At 42.2% G+C, this 6,000-nt stretch overlaps 2 pseudogenes; both read left to right on the top strand.

The window, feature by feature from the left end:
* Positions 1-2,199: 2,199 nt before the first annotated feature.
* On the top strand, positions 2,200-2,574 carry LOC148119139 (peroxisomal membrane protein 11A pseudogene; annotated as a pseudogene).
* A 20-nt stretch (positions 2,575-2,594) lies between these two features.
* On the top strand, positions 2,595-2,937 carry LOC148119140 (peroxisomal membrane protein 11A pseudogene; annotated as a pseudogene).
* The last annotated feature ends 3,063 nt before the right edge of the window (positions 2,938-6,000 follow it).

Raw genomic sequence — 6,000 nt, forward strand, 5'->3', positions numbered from 1 at the left:
GTCCATTTGAGTCGTGGCATGCTAGTTCTCTTATTTCTCTGTTAAGTTTCTTTCTGGTTGACCTAATCATTGTGGAGAATGGGGTATTGAAATCTCCTACTATTAGCATGTGGGGTTTGATATGCCATTTAAGCTATAGTAATGTTTCTTTTACATATGTGGTTGCTCTTGAATTTGGTGCATAGATGTTTAAGATTGAGACTTCATATTGATGGCTTGTTCCTGTTATGAGTATAAAGTGTCCTTCTTCATCTTATCTGATTGATACTAGGCAGAAGTCTATTTTGTTAGATATTGGGGCAGTTACACCTACTTGTTTCTTAGGTTCATTTGATTTGAAAATCTTTTTCCAACTCTTTACTCTGAGGTAATGTCTATCTTTGAGGTTGCAGTGTGTTTCTTGTATACAGCAGAAACATGGATCCCGTTTTGTATACATTTTCATAGCCTGTGCCTTTTTATAGGTGAATTGAGTCCATTGATATTAAGAGATATTAATGACCAGTGATTGCTAATTTCTGTTATTTTTCAGAGGTAGTGTTTGTGTGTTTCTCTACTTTGAGGTTTGCTGGTGGGAAGTTGTCTGTTGCCTGTACTTTTGATGGTGCAGCTAGCTTCCTTTGTTTGGAGTTTTCCTTGTAGTACTTTCTGCAGGGCTGGATTTGTGGATACACATTGTTCAAATCTGGTTTTGTCATAGAATATCTTGTTTTCTCCATAGATGGTAATTGAAAGTTTTGCTGGGCATATTATTCTTGGCTTGCTTCTAGGATCTCTTTGTGTTTGCAACACATCTTTCCAGGAGGTTCTGGCTTTCATGTTTTCCATTGAGAAGTTGGTTGTAATTCTGATAGGTCTGCCTTTATGTTGCTTGACTTTTACCTTTCCATGTCTTAATATTCTTTTTTTATTCTGTATGTTTTGTGTTTTAATTATTATGTTGTAAGGGGACTTTTTTGGTACAGTCTATTTGTTATTCTGTGAGCTTCTTGCACCTTCTGGTTTAGGATGATCAAGTTTTCCCATTATATGACCACTGGGTTCTGGTGTTACCATATGGCATTTTAGGTTAGTGGATGAATTCTTGCATTGGCTCCTACCCATCTGTTCCTCCAATTGTTGCCAGCAGTTTCTTTGCCTCTTGGTCCAACCCTTTCAGTGTCTTTGGGAATTGTTCTTGGTCTGCTCTGTACTGTCACTGTCTGTCTCAGGGAGCCACTGAGGTCTCTCTTGGCCCGCTCTCTTGGTCTGCTTTCTTGGTTCACTCTCTGAAGTCACAGCCTGTGCTTCAGGGCTCCTCTCTTGGTCCTCACTTAGTCCTCTCTGTGAATTTACAGCCTGTATTTCAGAGTTCCTTTGAGATTGTTAGCTATCAAAATATTATACAGCACTTAAAAGTACTGAACTGGTGAAAATAGGTCTTCTGGGTGTTTCATAGTCATTCTTAGACGCTATTCTAATGTGCTTAGAGAGACTAAAACAGAATATTTCTCCCCTCCCTTAAAAGATCAATAAGGTCTAAGTCCCTTGAGCAATTGGTCACTTGTTGTCTTGTCAAGGAGGCCATAGAGACCCTCTTCATGAATTTGAAACATTTTGCAGTCAACAAATATGAGGGGTAATGTGGAAAAAAAGTTTCTTCAAGGTTTCAGAGGAACCCACTGTACATAAAGCAAAGCCTTTGGCTTATCCTCAACATTGGTAGACAACTGCTAAAAGAAAGACTAGAAGAGTCTGACATTCACCTCATACCCAGTGTCCCCTGAAGACTAGTTGTTCAATGACCTTGAGAGACACCATGCATGAAGGGCGCCATGCTGACATCTGACTTATGAAACAGCTGTGAAAGTATCTGAAAGCTGATCGTGGGTTCCTCACTCTGGACCCAAACCATAGATATCATAGAAAAATATCTATCCCAAAGTGATATTACTTATCAATCATGCCACAAGGATATGTGCTCAACCATGTTCATAGCAGCATTGTTTGTCATAGCCAGATCTTGGAAAGAATGACCCTCAACTTAAGAATGGATAAGGAAGGGAAACCTAAAAAGCCACGCTTCGGAAAGTGTGTTCGCCCCCAAGTGGGCGGAGAGACCCAGTCAGCTGCCCTGACCCCGACTTTCCCCTGGGACCCGCGATGCCCCAGAGGAACCACGAGTGAGCAAGGTGCAACGCGTGGCCGTGGGTGGAAGTCATGGACGCCTTCATCCGCTTCACCAACCAGAGCCAGGGCCAGGACCGACTTTTCAGAGCCTCTCAACAGGCATGCATGTTGCTTAGATATTTGTTAGAGTCTAGAGCTGGCAAAGAGGCGGTGGTAATGAAGCTCAAGAGTCTGGAGTCCAGTGTGAGCACTGGCCTTAAATGGTTCAGACTAGGCAACGTGGTTCACACCATCCAGGCAACAGAGCAGAGCATCCAAGTCACGGACCTAGTACCCCGCTTATGCCCTATGCTAGTCAACCGGAATCGCGTGATTTATTACATCTGTGACACTGTCCTGTGGGTGAAGAGTGTGGGTCTGACCTCTGGCGTCAACAGAGAGAAATGGCAAATGTGGGCAACCTGACACTACTACTTCCTCCTGCTGAGCCTGGCCCGCGATCTGTAGGAGATCTTGCTGCAGATGAAACGAGTGGCCCGGGACAGGGCCAAGAGAGAGAAGTCATCCGGGGACCTTCCTGGGTACAGCGTGGTCACTGAAGACACGGACTGGCTCCAATCCTTTCTCCTATTCTTATTCCAGTCTCTGAAGCGGCATCCCCCCTTGCTCCTAGACACAGTGAAGAACTTGTGTGACATCCTTATCCCTCTGAATCAGCTGGGGATCTACAAATCCAATCTCGGTGTCATGGGACTGGGGGGTCTTGTGTCCTCCGTGGCCGGCCTCATCACAATAGTGTATCCTCAGTTGAAACTGAAGACCCACTAGGTGTTCAGAGGCTTGGAAGCTAACAACTTAGTGGAGCAAACGTCTGTTTTTGTCACAGGGTCTCACAGTGATTAATTGTTTAATCATGTGAGTGTCTTACCAACTTGCAATGTGAGAAGTGGGACCAGCAATGGCTCATGCAGACGGAAACATTTTTTAAATGCTGCAGTAACTTCGGGATTTCTGAGTATTTTCCCTTCAGGTAACATTACTGAGTATTTTTATATGCCCCGTAAGAGCTTAATGTTTGCTGAGTGAATAAAAATGGAAAGGAAAGAAATCACAGAAGACCCGAAGAAACTAGAACTGTGGATTTGTTTGTATGGGTCCTTGATTTCATCAGAGCTGGTGCATGGCACTTCTGGCTCTGGTTAAGGCCTCCCTCTCCTCCCATCTGTTATTGACCCCTGACCCCACAGGTGTCAGTGTGGTATGGAGGGGAGCTGGGCTTCGAGCCTCCTAGCCTGTTGGCCCTGGCCATTGCTGCAGTGTGTCCTTACTGTGTCCAAAGGTAGACTCAGGAAACCGTCAGGACCCTTGGGGTGTAAGATGTGTCTGGGTGGAAGCCTCAGATAATGCTTCGGGTCAGCGAGGGTACAGCAGAGGAAACGGAGGTGAAAGAGGGTGAAAGGTCACTGTGGTGCCTATCACATAGTCCATGACAGATAAGGAAATTGGCGCTAACAAAAATTGAAGTCAGAGGTTTGTTCTGGTTCTTACCAATGTGATTCCTCTACCATCTCATAACCATCGGCAGCATTTCCAGACTAAAGAGTCCTTTGCCTCACACCCCGCCCCCACCAACACACATACACATTCCAGGACAGGAACGTTCACAGATGGTTTCTGTTCTAGTCTGTGAAAAGAAAATCTAGACTTAGCCACATTGACTTTATTAAAAGCTACATAACAAACAGTTGGGGCAATTCCACAACAATTTTCATCAAAATGTGAGAATTAAAAATTTTCTGTCTTTGAATGTAAGAATGTCAGTTTTCTGTGATAAATCAGGTTTACTCAGGACGTCGGGGTGGGGTGGAGGGATGGGAAAGAGCAGTAGGGCCAGTGAAGGGTACATCATGGGCACACCGAGTCCCCGCCACCAGGTGGGCCCGCGACAGCACCTATAAAGCCATCTGTATCATATCATTTAAATGGAAATGTGAAATATGTACCGAATAACTGCTCCCCATAAATGTGATGAAGATCCTTGAAAAGTGGACTCAGATCCTTGGCTCTCTGTTTTTAAAATGAGTGATGGGAGAAAACTTTTGGGGGAATTCGAGAGAAACTAGAGCAGCTAAGACAAGACAAATATGCCTAAGTAGCTACTTGTACGGTAACATTGGTTATATCCAATAAATTTCTAAAAAAAAAAAAAAGAATGGATAAGGAAAATGTGGTACATTTATGCAATGGAGTACTATACAGCAGAAAAAAATAACATCATCTTCAATTTTGCAGGCAAATGGATGGAGCTAGAAAACATCAATTTGAGTGAGGTACCCCAGACCCAGAAGGACAATTATCACATGTACTCACTCATAAGTGGCTTCTAAACATAAAACAAAGAAAACCAGCCCACAAATCACAACATCAGAGAACCTAGACAACAATGAGGACCCCTAAAAGACACATACATAGATGCCTCTGCCTTCTAAGTGCTGGTTCTAAGGGCATGAGTCAATACCTATTATAGCCTATTATATTTTGTTTTTAGTAATAAGTCATACAATTTCTCTGATGTTTACTGAGGACTGCATTTCTTTGCAAGATGAATCTTACTTAAAGGTTGAAGAAATGACAGCGGTGAACTTCCTATTCAGTTTCATTCTGTAGTGATGTGGTAATGGCATAACAAAGTCCCTGTCATGAAACAAATGCAGGAAGCACCAGAATTAGAAGATCATACTGCATGCATTTACAATGTTGTAGGTATCACACGTTTTGTTTTCCATATGTATGGGATATATTAGAATACAGTGACCCATGATGATGTGCATGTGAACTTCACCCCGAAAGAGTGGGCTTTGCTGGACCCTTCCCAGAAGAATCTGTACAATGATGTGATGCTGGAGACCTGCAGGAGCCTCAGGTAAGATGGTGAGGGAGGAGGAGAGGGAGTGGGTTGAGTGGGAGGGTGGTGGGAGGAGGGGCGGAAATGGAAACTTTTATAATTTAATAAAATTACCAAAAAATAAATAAAATAAGGAAACAAGTGTTTCCTGATTTTTGAGGTTCTTCTGTAATGTGGACTGATAAGGAGGAAGAGTATGGTGAATAAGTAATTCATGTTGCTAAGGTTCATTGACGATAATAACTTAAATTTTGCACAATTTTCAATCACATATCACATATTCTCTGATATTATTTTTAGGATACGCTTGGGAAGATCAAAATATTAAAGAGCATTCTCAAAGTTCTGGAGGACATGGAAGGTAACTTGAATAAGCAAGATTATTTAAGTGTGTGTCTGAGAAAAGTTTAATGTGCCCTGGTACTTTAAAAGGAATGCAGCAATGTTAATAAGCAGAGCTTAAAGTGGATTGATGATTATTAAATTCTCAAGAAGCCATACACCTCAATGTCAAGTAGGAAAGTTTGGTTTGCAAATCATCAAGAAAGAAAACAAGAATAGAGTGCCTTAGCAGATATTACCATTTGACACAGCTGAGTGTGAGCTGTGCTGTAGAACTGCCAATCTATTCAGTTTCATACCACTCGTATCACAGCAGGTGTACACTTTGAACAGGTGATAAGCATACATCCAAAACCTTCTACTAAGCAAGTAGTCCATAGAAAGCTAGTGTAACTCATATACTGGGGATGACTTGGCTAAGTTTATTGAGATGGGTAAGTGGAATCTAAAGACAGTTTTGGTGGAGAAACCGTAATAATTACACCACATGTCTAAGAGGAACAGAGAGTCAAACTGTGTAAATTCAATGTGGAAACCTATTCTTTGTTGTTCTTTCTTTAATAGAGATATCATAGGTCAGTCTGGATAATAACCATATGAGCCTAGGGATATGGAACGAAGTTACATTATCTCTCTCAGAACAA

Source organism: Myodes glareolus, chromosome 18 (genome assembly GCF_982192425.1).
Source record: "Myodes glareolus chromosome 18, mMyoGla1.1, whole genome shotgun sequence".
Lineage (NCBI taxonomy): Eukaryota > Metazoa > Chordata > Mammalia > Rodentia > Cricetidae > Myodes > Myodes glareolus.